This window comes from Protopterus annectens, chromosome 5.part0 (genome assembly GCF_019279795.1).
Source record: "Protopterus annectens isolate FY-2018-M chromosome 5.part0, PAN1.0, whole genome shotgun sequence".
Classification (NCBI taxonomy): domain Eukaryota; kingdom Metazoa; phylum Chordata; order Ceratodontiformes; family Protopteridae; genus Protopterus; species Protopterus annectens.
This window is the reverse complement of record NC_056735.1, coordinates 710,645,943-710,668,156: the sequence shown is the minus strand read 5'-3', so window position 1 is coordinate 710,668,156 and position 22,214 is coordinate 710,645,943.

Genomic DNA, 22,214 nt, shown 5'->3' with positions numbered 1-22,214 from the left:
CAATTTTATGTCCACTTCTTTGGTTGTAGAGAAAAACAGTTACTTCATTAGTTTTTATCATTTTTTCTAGTCAGTAAATTTCAGTTGGCTGAAAGTAGAATAATGAAGAAATGCGCAGTTACCTTATAATTTCAATACATTTTATTTTATTTAGTCATTTGTTAACTTAATTAGTGATCTGGTCATCATAGAACATTTTCTATTATGAATGGGCCTCAAGGGCAAGGGTAGATACAATTCATATCGATAGTTTGGAATAAACAGTCAACCCACATGCTCTTGGGATTTGGGAGGAAATTGGAATTCCTAAAAAGAAACACAACACAGACAATATGCAAGCAGCAGACAGTGTTTTGTAGTCAGGAAAACCTGTGATAAAATTTCTGTCTATAACTTATTTGAGGGACTGGGTACTTTGCACTTTAATATTAACAAATATAGTTTGTTGTAAAATAATTCAGTTGCTCCATTTTAAATTAATAAAGCTATTTTAATGAAAGCAGATCATTGCATAGAACAGCACTTTTTGGTAATGTTTTTTCTAATAAGAAACCTAAGCAAATATTGACACAACACATTTGATGTCATTGTACAGGCCTATAAGTTAGGTATGCACAGAGCTGTCCGTCAAATACATGTTGGTTAATCTCACCTCCTTCTATGTGTCAGGAGATTCAAATACTCCTTTAGTTAGAAACAGCTGGTAGGCAGTTATTACTTTTAAGAACTACTGCTCCATCTCACTGATCCTGTACACTTGCTTGTAAACCAGGTATATTCTCTTTGTTCTTTGTGGCAGACAGTGTTTAATATAACTTATCACATTTTTGTTTGACACATACGTCTAAGAAAGGAAATGGAAATAACATGCATATATAGTTTTAACACACTACAAACATATGTTGTCACAAGAGAATTTTAAAGGAAATTACACATTGAACTAGAATGTGCACATTACAATTTAACAAAGGGATATCATTTTAAAGGTAGTCTTCACTGGTAGAAATGTTTAAAAAGAGGAACAGTAACCTATCCAGATTGAGTTTCCAATAATATGCCCTGATAAAAATAGCACAGGTCATGAGGGGCCACTAACTGGAAGGCTCAGTTATTTAAAAATATGTAATCATCAGGAAAAACACACAGTGTCCATAAAATATAGTTATTTTCAACTGAAATGATGATGTTTGTTAGGTTAGTGTAGACTTAGGCTGGGATTCATAACATTTTCCTGACTAGTACTAAGTGAATTTGTGTAACTAGTGATCATATGCAAAGTATGTGTGATTCAGAAACACAAGCTCAGCGAGGAAGACAGGCCAAACAGCACCGTCACACATGTTATTAGCTATTGGCCATATAATGACATGGTAATGAGCAACATTATTAAAATGATAGTGTTTTTACGGTTGTTCTTTAATAAAGTCTTTTGGCCTGACGATTTGTTTCAGTCTCTGAGCTTCTTTGCCCTCCTTGTGGTTTACTTGGTATTTTTTGGAGAGCTTTCCGCTTTTTTGGTTTATTATTAAAATGATGTTAATGAGGCAAAGCAAGATGGCAGAGTGATTCATAAATGTATAAATGCCATGCAGTGGGGCTACACCTGCAGTAGGTTTGAACTCTGTCACATGTTCATATTCAGATAAAGGGCATCACAAAATAATGTTATGAGTTGCTGCCACAATAGTAAATGTGTATGAGCAAGAAGTTCTTATTTCTGCTGCTGTGCCTAACAGCGCAAGATGTTTGCCCTGTGGGCATAGGATCATCTGACCTTACTTAACATTTCAAGGATTTCATGATGCCAGCATTGTGGACCAATAGCATGTAGACATGGACACCATCCAAGAAATTGTGGCATGTAGCAGCTTTGTCTACAGCCCTGTGAGAGCCATGGAGTCCCTATCCTAGTGGATACTAAGGTATGTGGAGCTTTGCATATATTAGCTACAGGGACCTTTCAGTGACCTACTGAGGACACAGTGGAGTTACCTCAGGCATCTACCTTGAGAATGTTCCAGCATGTGGGGGAGCATTTCTGGTTCCCATGTGCCATAAAGGAGATAGTCAACACCATGCTGGCTATATATAATATAGCTCATTTCCCTGCAATACTAGGGGCCATAGACTGTACCCACTTTGAAATAAAGACCCCACTTGGTGAATTAGGAAGGAGGTTTCACTCCATCACCTGACAGATGGTCAGTAGTACACAAGGTATCATCTACAATGTATGCACAGGCCACCGAGGCTGTTAACACGACTCCTACATATTTCACACCTGTTACCTATACTATGCTTTGATAAGGTTGATTTCCTCTAGGGATATCTTGTTGGTGATGCTGGATATGCCCATGAATTCTAGCTTATAATACCCATAAGAAATCCACAAAAATCAAACAAAAAAGGGGTACAACTGTACCTACTCGAAAACAAGGAAAATTATTGAGTGAGTCTTCAGGCCGCTGGTGGCATGTTTCTGCTGTCTGCATTCATCTGGTAGTGCCCTGCAGTATGACCCTGGCTCTTGTGCAAAAATAGTGTCAGTGTGCACAGTGTTATACAATATCATACTTAGGAAGGGATGGGTGCTTGCAGGAGCAGGAATCTTCAGCACACAAGGCAGTGGAGGCTGAGTAGGATGAGGAGTCAGTGAAGGAGTCAGCAGCAGTGGATGAACATGCCAGATGGAGGTGGGTGTGGTATGCAGTGGGACTAACAAAGAGGCAGCAGCTTGTACACTAGACAAGAGTAAAGCAGACATACTACAGTAAAAGTGATGCATGGAAAATAGCACCAGGATGTGCTTATCCAAGCACTGGCTGGCCACACACTGCTTCAGACATAGGCAACCTAAGCAATAATGTACAGAGGACAGGGCACAATTCTCAGAATTTGATTAGTCAGAAGGGGTGCACAGGACTGCTGCTGTAATCTGGCTTGTAATAAAGTTTCTGAAACACTGCAAGTATAAAAAGGTTGTGGACTCAAATCCTCTCAGTGTTGTATACTTTTGTTCTTTCATTCTGCCAGTGTGGGATACACAACTACCATAGGATCATAGGATCATAGAAAGTTACTAAGCTGTTGGCCCTGAGGCCCTTACAAGTCTAGCCAAGAATTTAGCCCATATTCTGTCAAGAGAGCACCCAATCGCCCTGTCCAGCAGGGATACAGGTGGAACCCCATGGGTGTATTTTCTGTTTCTCATTTAGTTATCCAGGTTGCGCTTAAAAAAGAGTTAATGAGGTATTCTGCTTGAAGTGGAGAGGGAGTCTATTCCACAGAAGAGAGAGTCTCTGGGACACAAATCTATCCTGCCAACAAGTCCTATTGATGTCACAGACCAGGTTGAGGTTGAGCGTTTGGGTTACTCGAGTGGAGCACGACTTGCAGATATGCAGCAGCCCCATCAAGGTGGGGTCTGAGATTGCTTTGTATGCCAGACAGAGGTCACCTCTGACGAGTCTGTGTGAGACTGAGTCGTGGGACAGGCCTTTTAACCTATCTGTGTAGGGTAGATGTTTGCGGCTCTGGATTCTCCTGGTGAGGAACATCTGTGATCTCTCCAGCTACTACTGCATGTGCTTTTTGAGGTACATGCCGAAAGGGGCATTATAAGGGAAGAATACACGGATGCTATGACCTCCTTGTCCCGGGATGAAATACCCTTACTAATCAGGTAGGCCTTGTAGAAAGTTGTCTGTACAATGGAGGCAATATGGTGGTCAAAAGTCAGATTGTTATCAACCTGGGTGCCCAAGTTCCTCACGACTGATTGCATGCTCAGGACCTTGTTATTAATGTGATAATTTGTTGGGATGTCACTCTCCCAAAAGGGGATGATTATGCATTTTTTTTGGCATTCAAGTTTGAGGCCATGTTTCTGGCACCAGTCATTTGTTTGGGTGAGACCCTCTTGGAGGATGTCCAGATCACTACGGGAATAGATGACAGCGCACAGCTTACAGTCATCTGCAAACGTGGTCAGCCACAGCCCACTGGTTTTGGCCTGCACCTCAGGAAAAATATATCCCAAACAGCAGAGGCCCTAAGTCCAATCCCTGGAGTACACCGTTCACTAAGGGTCTACTGCTTCAGGTGGCTTCCCCTGTTTTAACTAGGTGGGTTCTATCAGTGAGCCAGTAACCCTTTGTTCTAGTATACAGACTTCCCTTTTACTTGAGAATCAGGTGCCTCCTAAGCTACCTCCCTCAAGCCTTGTAATGTAGGGTCCAAAGGCTGACCCTGTCTCAACTCTACCTTTGTGATACTTCCCCGCTCCCCTTCCACAGGAAGTCTGGTATCCTCTGACAGCAGTGTGTTCCCTGAGGGAGTTTTGCTTGACTGCTGCTGTAAGTATCTTGTAAATAAAGTCCCTTAAGCAATGCGAGTTATGAAGGGTTTGGATCCAAGTCCTATAGGGTTTGCATAAATGCATATCATTAGTAAGAGTGGTTGTTTCCTGACATTTACAGTACAGGTAAAATGGTCAGAATATGATAATGTTGTACCTGCATTTGGTCAACGTACTTGTACTTTTCTCATCTCCAAGCATATAGGTGTTATTTTATGTTTTGTTCTCTTAAGTTATTTTGCATTTATATGCATCGGCATTCAGACCAGAAACCCTGCCATCATCCAGGCCTTTTGTGCCACTTCCAGTGACCACTACGTCACTACAATAAGCATCACTGTTAGTGGTGTCTGCAGCCACCACACTCACTTCTACCGACAGCAGCACCACTGTCTTTCCTCTTTGTATATCTGATGTCCCTTTCACAGTTGTCTTCCACATCCTTGACTGAGTGTCACTACCTCGCTCCTTCTTTCACAGTCTTGTTGATGCTATATGTTTGTATGTGTGGCCCTACTACCCAGTCTAACCTTCCTAGCTTCATCTTTTTTTAAACACACCTTTATTGAATTGCCACTTGTGATATAGGCAATTTTAAATTTATACAAAAGTAATCAAACTGTAATAAAAAATTAACATTACCAAACATTATATTTCACATATATTGCTATATACCATATAACCTAAGCAACATTACATAAATTATTCAATTCCTGTCCCTTTCTTAAACAAGAAACATCTTTATTAAACCATCATTTATGACATAAGAAATAATACATTTATATAAATGAAAACAAACCACACCGACATAATTCTAGTTGAAACCATTTTACATCACAATCCATACTGAAATACTCCCAGTTGCAAACATTATATATCACTTATAATCTACCCAATAATTTTCAGTCAAACATTACATAACTCATTTAAGTCCTGCCTTCTTTTAAACCTCATTCCTCCCCTGTATGAATTGTTCCCACAATTCCTATTTTTTTCCTATGTAGTTTGCTCCTATTTGTTCCCTTACTACCTTCTACAAGTTTACTTTTCTGTGCATATACAGATGCATATATATATATCTATATATATATATATATATATATATATATATATATATATATATATATATATATATATATATATATATATATATATATATATATATATATATATATATATATATATATATATATATATATATACATATATATTGATGGACATGCTCCACCTAAAGAAATCCAAGTCACTGCGAGCCACGCTCTAGTGAGCTAAACCTCGCAACAACAATAAATAGAACATGCTGGAGGGATACATTCCTGTCACAGAGACTCCCGATGCCTTGGAACAAAATTCCAAATTACATCAGGCAGAGCCCCTCACTAACACTTTTCAAGAGAAACCTTGATGAGCGGATGGGTAACAGAAAATACACCCCTGGGATCACTTCATTGGCTCTGCTTGATAGAGGATCAGTTAATTAATCAATGGGGTGGCGAAAGCCGACACACTCTGGCTAGGCTTATAAATGCCCTCGGGCAGATAGCCTAGTACCTACCTATGAACCTATGAACCTATATATATATTTATATATATATATATATATATATATATATATATATATATATATATGTATATATATATATATATATATATATATATATATATATATATATATATATATATATATATATAAATAGGTCCACGTTGTAATTTTGAAATTCCACAATCCTGACGTTCTAAAAACCAACGCTCAGAACTTCAAAATTGTGGAATCTCGAATTTAAACAAAATAAAAAAAAAAAAAACAAACAAAAAAAAAACTGAAACAAAAATACATTAGGAAACACAGTTTTGCAGGGGCAAGCCCCCCCTGCACCCCCCACACCCTCTGTAACTTAAATATATGAACTCTGAGATTGCATTACAGTGAAGAGAATAGTAATTTTCTTAGTGTTGGTATTTAGAATGTCGGGATTGTGGAATCTTGAAATTACAAAGTGGACCCATGTATATATATATATATATATATATATATATATATATATATATATATATGGTTTACTATCATAATTTCGAAAATAAAAAAAAAAAGTGTATTTATTAGCAAAGTCTTTCGCCGAAAGTACACAATACCGAATGTCCCTAATGTCAGAAAATAGCTGTTAATGTCGAACGTGTCGCTCATGACATTTTCGACACAACAGCAATCTCACCCTTCCGTTAACTTCCTAATTAGCTAGCCTAAAATCCCATTTATGCAGGGGGGGCAAGCCCCCCTACACCCCCCTGTGGGGGGCTGTGGCCCCTCTGAGATCGCACTACAGTGAGGAAAGGGATGTATTTCTTTAACCGCACTGTACTGTGATCCCTTTACATGAGTGAACATTATAATTGTGAATGTACAGTCCATTCGCAATTATACCATTCGCTCACGTAACCTGCCAAAATATGAAGTATTTGAACATCTGTTGTTTGAATACTTCATAGCCATGGTAAACCATATATATATATATATATATATATATATATATATATATATATATATATATATATATATATGTATGTATTTATCATGAGGTCAAAAAATAGACCAGTATACAAACCTCATGACCCCCTGAGGCTGCAAGTGAATTTCTTTTTCTCCTTGCTATTGTATGAACAAGCTTGAGTGAAGCATCCTTGGGCTTGTGGTTGATGGATAAGAATTAGTGCTGCTCATACCTGCCTGAGGCCACACAATGCACCTACACTCTTTCTGCAGTCTCTACTGCAAATGCAGGCAGAATATTTAATACACCACTCATCACACAAACTCGCCTGTCTGTATTCATTGTAAATAAGAAAAAGGGCTCATCACACCCACACGATAAACAGAGGACAGCTTGCCATGATCACATCCACAGTGTTAAACACTGCAGTGATCAATGCAGCTGTTTCACACTTTTAGAAACCTCTGAAGAGATTATATGACAATCTGCATCCTGAAGTATATGGCTCATTCACACAGATTTAAACCTTGGTAATTTAAGGGTTTGCCATCTACTAAAGGGTAGGTTATTCCAGCAGTAAGCTTCTTTTACACAAAAATAACTTTCTTTTGGTACTAGTTATAAACCTAACAATTTTATTGAAAGATATCTATTTCTAGTATTCACCATTTGTCTTATGACAAAGTCCCAGGGTAGCTGCCAATAACTCAGCCTCAAAATTTCTGTGCATCATTATTAACACACCTCTTAAGAACATATAAAAATGAATGTAACTTAAGAGTACTGAGCTGTTTTTTTAATTAGCCTTAGTTCTTAACCAGCTAAATATTTTTCATAAAGTACCTCTGTACAGTCTTAGGATTACTTATTTCTGCCTTTTCATAATGTTGCCACCTTTCTCAATACCAGTGGGACACTCATGGCTAGGCTCAAATGATCCCATCCCCTTTGCATGAAGCAGTGGGACTTTCAAAAATCCCACTTTGATGATGCACTGAATTGTCATGGAAAAGCAACACTTATTTCTGACTTTTCTACAGAAATTCAGTAACACCACCAACCTGGCCCTGCAGTCAGAGGTGTTCCCTGTTTTTTCCAGGTATTTAAACTCATAAGGTGACTAGCTACAATTCATGTTTTTTCCAGGTATTTAAACTCATAAGGTGATTAGCTACAATTCATGTTTTTTCCAGGTATTTAAACTCATAAAGTGATTAGCTACAATTCATGTTTTTTCCAGGTATTTAAACTCACAAGGTGATTAGCTACAATTCATGTTTTTTCCAGGTATTTAAACTCATAAGGTAATTAGCTACAATTCATGAAATGCATGGGGATTGGAAGAGGAAGAGCTCTACAATGACCACTGCTATAGAACGATTTATTATTACGGTTGATTCATGACAGTTTGCTTTTACAGCTGGACATGTTTATATTTTATTTACTTTTTAATGCTGTCTTCAAGTTCAAACATACTGTTTTGTGTATAGTGTGAATATGACTCTGTCTCTCTTGGGGCATTTATTTATTTATTTTTTTATTGTGCAAGGTAAATTAGTACTATGGTAATGCTGATGCTTTAAGATGATGGTTTTCCTGTTATGCTGCACTGTAGTGATAAGTACAATTAGTGTTTTAATTCTGAAACTTTAAAAGGTGGGACTGTCTTATTATTTCTTTTTTTTCTTATTAATGTGATGTTCTAAGGTAAATGGGGTCTGTGACATCCACTGCATATTATAATGTATTTTATAGTGGCTTGTTCAGAGGTAAACACAGTGCAGCTGGCATATTAGTAATACATGTTACCATGGTTGTTTCAAGATAATTTGCTTTTTCAGGTAAAATGTTTTGGGATAATTTACTTTTACAGCTGGAAATGTATGCCATGTATTTTATTTATTTGTAATGCTGTCTTCAAGAAGTTAAAATGGACTGCTTTGAATATAGTGCAAATATGTCTCAGCTGTTGCAGGGGCATTTATTTTTTTTCTTTGTTGTGCAGGGCAAATCCGTACTGCAAATGCTTTAAAAAGGTGGGTGCCATGCTCTGCTGCGCTGTAGTGATAAGTACAACTGATGTTTTAGTGCTGTGTTCAGAGGTAAATGGAGTCTGTGGGGTCTGCTATGCATTCTAACCTATTTTATAGTGGCTGTTTAGTGAGGACTTGCATGAATTCATTTTGGGGTGTGAGGTTAACCCAATACATTTGGCATATTACTAATAGATGTTATCAAGGCTGGTTCATGATATTTTGCATTTTCAGGTGGAAATGTTTTGGAATAGTCTACCTTTACTTGTGGAAATGTGTGTACTTTATTTATTTATTTTAATGCTGTCTTCAGAAGTAACCTGCAGCGATTTGGGTATAGTGCTAATTGATTTCATTGTGGATGTTCTGGTGTTTATCTTTTCCTTGCTGTGCATGGTAAATTAGTACAATTATAATGTTAATGTTTTAAAAAAATGTTGTTTTCTTGCCTTTTGTAGATATGTAGTGGAGTGTGGGCACACAGCTAAATATGTAGCTATTTGGCTTTAATATTTTTAATGGTTAAAATGCTGTGTCCACTGATGATTTACTATATAAGGGTGCTTTTATTTCTTTTCTCTGTTTAGTTGAGGCTTTTACTGCTGCAGAGACATATAGCTGCCACCAGCTGTGTAAATGTCAATGTTTTTAACATGCTTTTCCCCATATTTAACTGTAGGATTTACTGTGCCATTATATCATTAACCATTTTACCTTTTTTAAAATGTTTTGTATAGTTAAAATATTTCTCTTTTCCTTGCTTAAACTTGGAATGTGCTTCATGCTGGGCACATACTGCTTTGGTAGTTGCCATATTTTTAGCTTTGAAGTAATTTATGTTGTATTGTGTATGTAACAACATTATCTCATACACATTTTAACTACAAGGGGCAAATAACTATTTCATGTTGGTACTTAATATGGTATATAACTTATGTTACTATTTAAAGAGAATTGTGCTACCTGCTGTATTTTCTACCATAGCAGTACGTAAGTAAAACCATGTGCTGCTCTGTCACATGTAATCAAAATATATAAGTCTCCAACTGAAACATAAACAGTAAATCTAAGGTTTATGTATATGCTGTAGCTGAGTGCTGTAAGGAGAGAGATGGCATTGGTGGCTAGGTATATGTTCTGTACACAACAGCATACTTTGCAACTCTCTGCTTTTCAGGAATGCCCAGGTTTGAAGATCTGATGTACAAAATAATTTTTCAGTCATTGTTACTGTTTCACTTACATTGTTCAGGACTTTAATACATCCAAATCGTAGATCAGGTAGGACTACTTTACAACACTGTTTCATGCCATAAATGCCAGTTCTTTTCTGCCTGCCAGTTCTTGTTCAAATGCCAGTAACTGTTTTGCTTCCATTGTTCAGGTCTTCAATAAATCTATATCATAGATCAGGTAGAACTACTTTACAAAAATATTCATATCATAAATGTCAGTCCTTTTAAAAATGACAGTGTTTTTAGAAACGCTAGTGTTTTATGCCAGTTCTTTCAAATACCAGTGTTTTAATGGCAACTCTTTGAAATGCCAGTTTTGGCATGTTACTGCATGCTACTAACACAATTCTGCTAAATGTGGTGATACAAGATAAGTACATATTCAAGAACGAAGATAGCAGCTTCATCACAGTCTATCACCAATAAGATAATGTGCAAGTGCAGGATATTTGGAAAATGGAATTTGACCGGCTCGAGAAAGGCAATGACCTAAAAGGATTCTGCAGTACTGCAAAAAGGAATTTCTAGTCAACTGTGGTGAAAGAAGCAATATCACATGACATGAGGTAAATAAGCAACAGAAGACTGCTATTCTGCAAGCAAAAACAAGTCACCTGATAACAAAGTGGGCAAGGAGCACAAACCTGAAAGGCAAGAACTCAAAATCATTGCAGCGGAAGCCTCTGAGGTGTTCCATGCAGTTAAGTTTAACATCTCCTATGATAGTATGGACTGTTTAGTAAAACTGCCAGCCAGTTGTATAGCAATTTGAACATTGCACAGAAATTATCTTGTGGAAAAACAAAAGCTGAAGCCATCGTTGAAAATGTTCTGAAACTGCACTCGCTGGGATGCCTCCTGCATGACCTGCAGAAACCAGACACTTAATTTACCATATCATCGGATGCTTTCCACAATGAATGTGCCCTCAGTTAAGAAGAAAATTATCTAAGGGAAGTGTTGCTTGATTTAATAGAGATGGATAGCCATATTAAGATCGATGAAAGAAACAGATTACAGAAAGTCAATAAGTTCCAAAATGTTAGAAGTCTGATAAAACAAATGAACACAGTAATCAAGGCTATTAACAGAAATTCTTGTGACATAACAGAAGTAAATAGGATATATATATATATATATATATATATATATATACCTGTGCAGATAAATTAATAACAGATAAAATCTTACCACTAAAATACAGAGCAATAAGGGAAAGGAAGGAAGAAGTCCAATACCATCATGGAAGTATCGAATACAGAAAACTATAAAGCAATTAAGACAAAAAGTGTCATTATTACAAGAGTATAGAAGAGGGAACAGATCAGCAAAAATACTTAGAAAGATAGACTTAATAAAGACAATGCACAGCATTAGAGCAGACCGTGATCTATTATACGCTATTGCAAATAATAAACTAAAGATATCAGCAGAAGCGAAAAATCTTAGACGATATAGAGATAAATATGAAGGAAAAGTACAGAATAAGCAATTCATTGATGACCCAAAAAAAGTTTTATAGACAATTGGGAAATAAAGCAAAAGGAATAGAAACACCACCCGAAAAAGAATAAATAAATACATTTTGTAGAAATATCTATAAAGAACCTGTGGAACATAACTAAGATGCTGATTGGGTAGAAGAAGTAAAAGAAACTTTAAGAAGTTCAAATGTAGAGGATATGAAATGGGACTAAGTAGCAGTCAGAGAAACTGAAATAAAATTAAGACAAGCTCCTGAATAGAAAACCCCACTCCCAGATGCAGTAGCTAAATTCTGGCTAAATGTATTAACATCTTTACATGGAGGTTTAGCCAGGAGTAAGAACTGCTTATATACCCACCCCAAACAGAAACCAACCTGGCTAACAACAGGAAAAATTATACTCCTCCTTAAGAGTGAACCTGCAAGTTATTCTACAAGCTATAGATCAATAACTTGCCTCCTGATGATGTATAAACTACATACTGGAATTTATGACAGAGGTTATAGTCATTTAGAAGAAAACAGAATCATGGCAATAGAACAAAAAGGTAATAAAAGAAAGTCATATGGAATAAAAAATCATTTGTTGTTAAATAAAGTCATTATGAGGAAATGTTAAAAGGGGAAAAATCTAAGTATGGCATGAATAGATTACAAAAAATCATTTAACAGCATTCCACATTCATGGATAAAGGAGTGCTTACAGATGTATAAGATATACATTGATCAATTCCATTACAGTGGCAATGAAACAATGGTAAAACACTTTGCAGCTAAGACATGATAAAGGACAAATTATTATCCTGGGGATAAAAAAATCAAAGTGGGATATTCCAAGATGAGTCTTTGTCACTGCTGCTCTTTTGTCTTGTCCTTAACCCATTAAGCTGGCTACTTAACATATTAGATCATGGTTACAATCTGGATGATTTAAAACTATCTAGTTCATCAGATGAGGAGCTGAAAGCATAACTGGAAGTGGTCAAACTTTTTTCAGATGATATAAGAATTTCATTTTGTCTTGATAAATATGCAAAAGCAACATTTAAAAATAGCAGGAAAGCTGCAACACAAATAAAATATCAGTATGGCACAGGAATGTGTTATAAAGGAGCTTGAGTAGGAGGGAATGTATAAATATTTGGGAATTGATGAAAGATCAGCAATAAAACATGAGCAAATGTAAACAAAACTCAGTAAGGAATATTTTAGAAGACTAAAATGAATTCTGAAAACAGCCCTGACATCTAGAAACAAAATCCAAGCTATAAATCAATTTGCTCTTCCTGTTTTTACTTAGAGTTTCGGGGTGATTGGCCCTAAAAGGTATTGGAACAGCTGGATAGGAAAACAAGAAAAAATGTTTCCTGCTTATCAAAGGATATATAAAATTCAGTGTATACAAAGATAATGTATTCCTTGTTCTGAAGGAGGCATGGACCTCCTCAAAATTAATTACATGTATAGATTTGCAGTCGTGACTGCATACATATCTGATGACCACATTAGATACAAACATAGTGAAAGTTTTTGAAACATGAAGAGAACAAGTCTAAGATGACTTCCCTTAGTTTAGCAGAAGCATTTTGGTGTTAAGTGGGAATGGAAACCTCACCAGAAGTAGACAAAAATCAGGCAGTAACTGAATGTGGCAAAAAAAAAACAAAAGAAAGAATGTAAGGAGAAGGGTCAGATGAGAAGGCAGGAAATGTGGAAAAGACATAAACATATCTGCAAGTACAGAAAACTCCTGGAATAACCTCATGTTTATCTTGATCTAACACAGGAATGGTTAAGGAGAGGTGAATTTAAACCAAAAGATGAAAGGTTAATACTGGTGGCCCAGGATAGTGGACTATGTATACGTTGGTTTAGAAAGTCAGTTGAGCATGTAGGAGAGAGACAAATGCAGGTTCTGTAAAACCAAACTAAAAACTGTTGCACATCTTGTTGCTGGGTGTGATGTACTAATGGTAGAGGGCCTGTATACTGAAAAGGCATAATAATGTGGCAGGACTGTTGCACTGGGGATTGTGCAAACATTATACTATTGAAGTATCTGAGAAGCATTGGAAACATGAAGCACAAAGCATTTTAAAGAATGATGAAGTTTATATCACATGGGATCATCCATTATCAACAGTTCAAAAAATAGTTGCGAGAAAACCAGATATAGTAGTCCATGAAAAGAAGACAAAAGTAGCATTAATCATTGAAGTTACTACACCCAGTGATTACAGTGTCTTATGTATAGAGAGGCACAAAATGCCATTAAATACCAGGACTGACAGGCAGAAATGAGGGCAATGTGGAAGAAGGATGACCAGACAGTTCTCATATAAAGAATGTACATTCTTATTTAGATATGCCACCGATACATGCAACTCTGTATGAATTGCAGAAGGAGTCAGTTCTTGCCATGTGGAAGGTGCTATGAAGATCACTTTTGGCTGACATCAAAGAGTGAAACATTACTACTTTCACTAACTTTAATCATAATTTGACTTAGGAATGGGGTCCATTCCTGCCATAATATTAGAAACCCAAAACACTTGGAGAAATTTAACTGAGCGAGAAACATAAAATTATTTCCACTTGTTTTGCAGTACTTTTCCAAAGAAGAAGGGGTATTGAATGGCCTTTTGGACTTCACTGAAAACCCTGATGACTCTACTGAGGCCATATCACAACAGATTGCTACCATTATGAAAAAGCACTCCTTGCCCTTGAGCAGCATATCAACATATGGGGCTGACAATGCCTGTGTCAGCAATGGAAAGAAATCTGGAGTATATATTAGACTAAAGAAAAGTGCCCATCACCCCCAGAAAGCTGACTGACTGCAGTGCCAAAATAATTCATAATCCAGCCAAAAAAGCTACTGCAAACTACTTTATGAAATGGAAGTCTTTGTTATAAAACTTCAGCTATTTCTCAGTTTCTGCCACAAAGATCAGAGACCTGAAAGACTTCTTTTAAGGCCTGTGGCAGGCATGGAATTCAAAAATCTTCTAAAGCATGTACCAGTGAGGTGGCTGTCACTCCTGTCAGTCACTGAGAGGGTAGTAAAAAATTTCCCAGTGCTTTAGTCATATTTCCTTACCCAGTGAGAAGAGGAGACCATTCCTTGGCAGATATGGCAGTAATTCTCCCATAATAATCATAGAGAGAATATATTGTCTGTAATGCCCCAGTACTTTTTCTACTTTCTTAGTGTTGTTTTCATTGATTTCAATGAACACAGATGTATATTAGAAAAAGCGGTACTTACTGCTATGGAGATATTTTCAGTGATGGGGTCTCTCTAAAGAGAAGAACTGCAGGCAAAAGCAGAAGATGCTTTCTTTGGTGGTAAACTCAGAGCCCTTATAAACTTGTCCGACAGCACTTCTTTCAACAAGCTGAAAAGAGATTTCATTGGATTACAGCCACAGCTACACTTAGAAAAAATTGTTATGGGTTGTTTGTTGCCATCATTAACCTGTATATGCAACAAGTTTTAAATCAAGGTGCTGCCACTGCTGTTGCCAGACCTTCCAAGAAGATGACGAAGAATTAGGGTGTTTATAGCCTTTTTGACTTAGAATAGACTACATGACACAGAAATTGTAGAGTAACAGTGGGTAGACAGGGAAACAGTTGAGGAAATATGCAACCTTTTCTACCCTCATCTGAGGCCCAAGGTAAGTGTGGAACCTGTTTTGGTAAAAAAATAACTGCTTAGTCCCATATGTAGTAGTTATATGTCCCTATGATGAGACATCTTTCATGTGTACATTAATGTAAGTAATAGTATATGACTGATGTCTGCAATACCCAGCTGTGGAATTTGCAAAATAATGAGCATCAGACATTTCACTTTCCCATATATATATATATATATATATGGGTCTAGGTTATAACGTCGACAGATGGGAAGACCGACAGCGAATTCACCGACGCGAGAAGATCGACGGATGAAAACACCGACGCGGAGAACACCGAGATGGGGAAAGGATGTGTAAGTATGCAGTAGTGACGGACGTTAGAGTGCGAGTAAGGTAAGTGTGCGATGTTGGCGGTCTGTAGGGGTAGGGGTGGGTTAAGTGAGTTAGGGTTAGGGCGCGAGTTAGGTAAGGGTGCAGTAGTGAATGTTTTGGGTTAGGGGCGGGTTAAGTGAGTTAGGGTTAGGGCGCGAGTTAGGTAAGGGTGCAGTAGTGAATGTTTTGGGTTGGGGCGGGTTAAGTGAGTTAGGGCGCGAGTTAGGTAAGGGTGCAGTAGTGACTTTGTTTGGGTTAGGGGGTTAAGTGAGTTAGGGTCAGGAGCGGGTTAGGTTAGTGTGCGATAGTGACGGACCTTAGGGTTAGGGTTTCGGTTAGGGTAGTGGATAGTTGTGTATGTAAGGTTTAGTGTTTGTTTGTTAGGATTTAGGTGTGCTTGTGTTGTGTGTGTGGTTTTTGGTCAGGGAATTTGTTTTGTTTATTGGTTGTTGTGATGATGTGTTGAGTGTGTGTGGTGTCGTGTTTGTGAGCTGTCGATGATGTGGCGTCGGTGATGTTGTTGTCGATGTTGTGTGCTGTCGGTGTTATAACCTAGAACCATATATATATATATATGGGTCTAGGACAGTCTACCGAAAGACTGTTTCACCGAAAGTGAAACGGGCTGTCACAGTTTCGCGAAAGCACTTTTTAACGAAAAAAGTGCTTTCACAAAACTTTCATAAAAGTACAGGGAATCGGGGGGAAGTGGAAGTGGGTGAGATCGGACTACAGTGGGGATAAGGGAATATTCCCTTTTCCCAACTGTAGTGCAATCTTGGAGTGAGAATATAAAAGTAGGGGGGTGCAGGGGGGCAAAGCCCCCCTGCGTAAACATGGTGTGTGTGTTTTTTTATGTTTTTGTGTGTGTGTGTGTGTTTTACCTTCCATTTACTGAAACTGCTTTTTCGGTGAAAGCAGTTTTGGTAAACGGTGTTTGGTAGGGTTGGATTCGGACAGTTGGTCTTTCGATCAACTGTCCTAGATCCATATATATATATATATATATATATATATATATATATATATATATATATATGTGTGTGTATATATTATATATATATATATATATATATATATATATATATATATATATACACACATGCAACCAGAAGTAAATGCTAAAATGTGAAAATGACAAGGCACAGTCATCATCACTGGCAAATGGTTTTGGTGGGGTAGATACATGAGGGCAAGCGTAACACCAAAGAAGTGAGTGTGAATTATTGAGTTTTATTGCAGACTTGGTAGTTGTACAATATACACACACTAGTGTTGTCCTCCGTGTCAGCACCAACAGCAACAATTTTATGTAAACCCTCTGTTGAGGTGTCAGGGATCTCTGACAGTGGACAGAAACTCGTCAGTTTCAGTCACTGGTGGTTTCTTTGGAGGATCCCCCCCGACCCATATGTTCCAGGCAATTTTACGTGCCTTACATATCATGTACATTATTAAGCCGCTGGCCCTATTTCAAATTTTCTGATACGCATTGCCATGGTCTTCTACATTATTTATATAGTTAACCATCTGCTCCCAGAAATGGTCATGGGAGTACATGTCATCTCTGCCTCTTTCTAAGAGGAAGGAGCTGTGTTGATGTAGTGCCTGGATGATAACTTCATTCTCTGCATCACTCTGTGGCATTTCACAATTTACAGATGTCTTGGGTGCCATAGCCCTGTATGAGTTAAAACAAATATGCAATTAATACACAAGTGATTGTTAAAACAAATATGCATGTATGAATGTATGCATCCATCATGTGCAAAATAATTAAAAAATTAAAGCTCCATATTAGTAACCACAAATAAATACAGAACTCCCCCCAAAAAATAAAATAAAGGAAAAGAAAAGCAAGTGTACAAGTTACTAGAGAGGAGTACATGTGCAACTGTGTAGTACATTACAACAATAAGAAATGCAATGTATACTGTTACTTTACAAATGAATAAAACTGTTGTTTGGTGTCCACTTTTGTGGGGGGTGATCAGTTACTTATCTCAGTCTTAACACATTTTTTTGGCCAGAAATGCCAAACCCCTGACCTTGTTACTAAAGGATATAACACTCTTCAACAATAACTAGCCAGATGGGCATAGAAAATTTTTCATAATATCCTAGTACAGTCATTGCAATCATTTGTAATGGAAAAACAACTGATATACATGCCTAGGTCATCAGCAGGAGACAAACAATACAGACAGTAAAGCAAAAGGTGTATTGTGAAAAGCAATCCATCAGCAGGCTACAAAACAGAATTTTGTAAAATTTATTTTATTTCTTTATTTTATTTTATATTTGTTTACCTGGAAAGTCTGACTGGACAACATGTCCATTTTCATCAGAGGCCCAGAGAAAAAAGCTCCAAGACATACAATGAGTTAGAAAAACTTAACAATTAACAACTAGAAAGCTGCTAACAAATTTAACAATTTACATAATGTTTTATAAGTGAATCAATAGTAAATGTTACATAGCATTTCTAAAAGAAAACAAATTACAATTGATGGAATTTTAAACAGGATTGAAAAAAAAACAGACTAGTAGCTAAGGTTACTGTTGGAGAGTATAAAAGTTGTATAGGTAGATCTGTTTGAGCTGGTTACTTTATATGCAGGCTTTATAAGATTAGCCAATAGCTGTAGGCCTGAGCATACCTCTCAACTGTCCCTAAATTTCAGGGATGTCCCTGATTTTACACAAATTTTAGCTCTGTCCCTCTGAATCCCTCCTAAAACTACTGACTTTGGGCAGAAAGGTGGTGAATTACACTTAATGAATAATGACAATAATTAAGAGTTAGACACTTCTTTTACTTCAGAAAAGGTGTATCAATTCATATGTTCTGATTCTCTCAATGTTTCAACTTAATGGCACAAATATTTTAAAAGTGTCCCTGATTATCCCTGACTTTTTCTTGACTTTTCCCTGATTCTGTTCAAATATGTACCTGATTGGTTGAGAGGTCTGGGCCTGAGCTATAAGGATTGTTAAACAAGAAATGTGTAGAGAGAGACTAGAGGAAACTAAAAGGGATTACATTTAGAAAGTATATAGTGAGGTTCCAAGGTTGAAGCTAGAAGGTATGTTAAGGAAAGTGCGTAAAGCAAAAGTAGAAGTGACTAGAAATAGTTATGTTTATAAAGTATATATCTAGTTTGGTGTGAGTTAGATGGTGACTTGGCTTCTTCGAATTTAGTAATTTTTAACCAGGTTCAGTACATAGGCAGATCCATGTAGCAGATAGGTGGGCTTTTAGTATTTCTTTGAATTGCACTGTATTAGTGTTGGATTTAATGTCTAGTGGAAGGATATTCCAGGCTTTGGCAACATTACAGGAGTAGCAGTATTCTCCAGCGTGAATTTAATTTTTTTTTTCATTTCTAATAGTGCCTTATTGCTAGAGCAAATGGTCCATTTATTAGAGTAATTTGTTAGTAAGTTCTTTAGGGCTGAGTTTTTTTTTCAGGCTGGTTTATGGGGTCTATATTAGAACACCGAACATTTGAAATGTCGGGTGTTCTAATATCGACCCGTTTTCAGCGATATCGAAATTGTGTGAACATGTGGGTTAGGTGAGTTAGGGTTAGGGCGCGGGTCAGGTAAGTGTGCGATTGTGTGAGCGTGTGGGTTAGGGCGGGTTAGGTGAGTTAGGGATAGGGTGCGGGTGAGGTGACTGTGCGATAGTGACGGACCTTAGGGTTAGGGTTTGGGTTAAGGTAAGTAGATAGTTAGTGGTGTTTGTATAGTTTAGTGTAGGGTTAGGTGTTAGAGTTTAGGTGTATGTGTGTGGATTGCTGTTTGTTTGGTGTGCTTGTGTTGTGTGTATGTGTTTTGTTCAATGTTTTTTTTTCCATTGCTAGGGTTCGATATTAGAACACTCAACATTTTGAATGTTTGATGTTCTAATATAGACCCAGTTTATGATATGGTGGGCTATTTTGCGATGATTGTATTTTAGTAACGAGGGGAATTCAAGCCATGAAAGTTTTCTGAGAGGATCTATTGTTAGCGCCCGTTGCATATTTTGCTATTTTATTATAACAGGTTTCTAGTTTTGTCATATCGGACTTACTTAGCTTGGTAAGAATTGGTGATGCAATTTTATAAAAAAAAATAAAAAAACCCTCCCCATACCTTTACATCAAGTTGGTTATGAAAATACAAACAAGCTTTGGAAGCAAATAGCAGCATGGTGCTTTATGGATCCAAACAGTCTCCCCCACCATGATACAATTTCCTTGTCTGCACAATTACTTTGATATAGTGTAGATTCAACCCCCTGAGCATAATGAATATGCAAATTAGGTAAGAATTCATTAGCATTCATGAATTCCAAAATCTGCACTAAGTGCAGCAAACATAAATATGGGTTAAAGACCTACACAACTGCATGCACATACCCTACCTCTGCAAGGATGAGCACTGAGAAGTGTTACTAGCTAAGGGCTTGTAAGTGTGACTGATTACTCTGACTGCAGGAATAACCAGTGGTTCACTGTCTATCCTCTTTGATGTACACTTATTGAAGGTGTGTTAGAGAGAAGAGACAACACAATTCTGGGATTACGATGACAATTTTCCTATCATTTTTATGAATTGTTTATGAACACACTTTGTGCCTCTGAGTAGCAATTCATCTGCATTTCTAAGGATGTTCTTTACTCACTGAAACATCATATCAATAGCAATGCAAAGGAGATAGCATTGTTGTTAGAGAATCATATAAAGTTTTGTCCTGCCACATATATCATTCCCTGGTGTATCCTGCCTTGTGATTTCCTGAATTTCCTGACTGTTGACATCCATTAGCTGCTGTTAAATCTGTTCACTAGATGGCATCATTAACCTACTTTTAAATACTTTATTGTAAAGTAAATCAAGTTACTGGATATTTGTCTGTCCTACTTGCTCTATTGCCCTGCCCTATCTTCTGTAGCCTCCCTTCTCCCCCTCAATCTCTCTTAGCAGTACTGCACCTTACTCCTGAACCTTGCTGCTCTGTGCTTACTACTCACCTCACTGATTGTTCCTTGCTGACTTGTTCTTCCATTTCCTTGATTCTGACCTGCTCCATTCGCCCTGCGGGCTCACTCCACTCCCCTACCCTACCCCCAAATCTCACCCACCCCCAGTGCTCCTACATTTATTCTCCTCCTAACATCCATCCCTCTCTCCACCGACCAATCCTCAACACTTTACCTCCATCCCACCTGCCTCTCACTACCTCACCCCTTCCCTCCTAAGTCCCTTAACCTCCTCTCTATTACATCCAACAGGCCCCACCTATCATGCACTCTCCTACTCCTAAAACCTTTATTTCCACATCCATCCTCATCCTTCTTCTACTTCCTATATACCATGCCACCTCCTTTACTCACTTCCATCTACACCCTCCACCTCTACCTCCCCAAGTCCCTCACACAACACACTTCCACAACATCTCAGCCTCTTTAGTTCCCTCCCACCCTTTTCTCCTCTTCAAAGTAAAACTTCTTCCAATCACTACTAAATACTACAAACCCAAACCTTTTCATTACCAGACACTTCTAACTAAGTGCAAACCAAACCAACTTATTCCTTATCTCACTTACCTCTGCTTAGCCGGTGACAATCACCCTAATCCAGGACCAAATTTCTCTCCTACTAACCACACTAGCTCCCACAATAATTCCACCAATAAATACCTCAAATTCCTCACCATCAATGCCCAAAGCCTAAAAAATAAAACAACCCACATTCATGCCTGGCTCGCTCACAACTCACCTGACATTGTAGCCATTTCTGAAACCTGACTAAAACCTCACATAAGTGACTCTGAATTCCTTCCCCCTGGATTTTAATCACTTCGATCTGACTGCCTAAGTACTCAAGGTGGCGGTGTCACACTAGTCTACTCCAACCAGCTGTCCTTTACTCCATATCCTAATCCCATCCCTTCTTTCAATAATGCTGGACTTGTAGCAGGCCTTCTAAAAATTAACAATCATAAAAGCATCTGCTTCATTTACCTCTATATTCCTCCAGGTAACAACACCAATACCCTGGAAGACATCCTGTCCTGGACCTCCTCAAATATTAAACTGGAAACTTACATATTGGGTGATGTAAATATAGACTGGAACAAAATCAACAACCCTAACCCCACCATGTCAATCAATCTGTTTAACTACACTCAACTTACTAGCACCATTACTAGACCCAAGAACCCCCCCCCCCAGGCTCCATACTAGACTGGATCCTAGTATCTCATCCCAATAAAGTGATACAATCTGGTGTCTTACGAGACCCATTAGGAGACCACCTCCCTGCCTTCACCCATCGAGCTTCCCTCACCCCTCCACACTCCCACCAGTTTATCCACACTCAGAACCTGTCTAACTTTAACCCAAATACTTTATCTGATTCATTCAGGAATACCAATTGGAACCACCTGAAAACTCTTCCATTAGACTCAGCCATTGACTTTTTCAATTCACCTTTCTTAAATGTCCTTAACTCCCTAGCTCCAGTAAGAACAAAAAGAGTAAAAACTAAGACCACCCTGTGGCTTACCAAAGACACCAAAAATATTATGCTACAAAGAGATAAA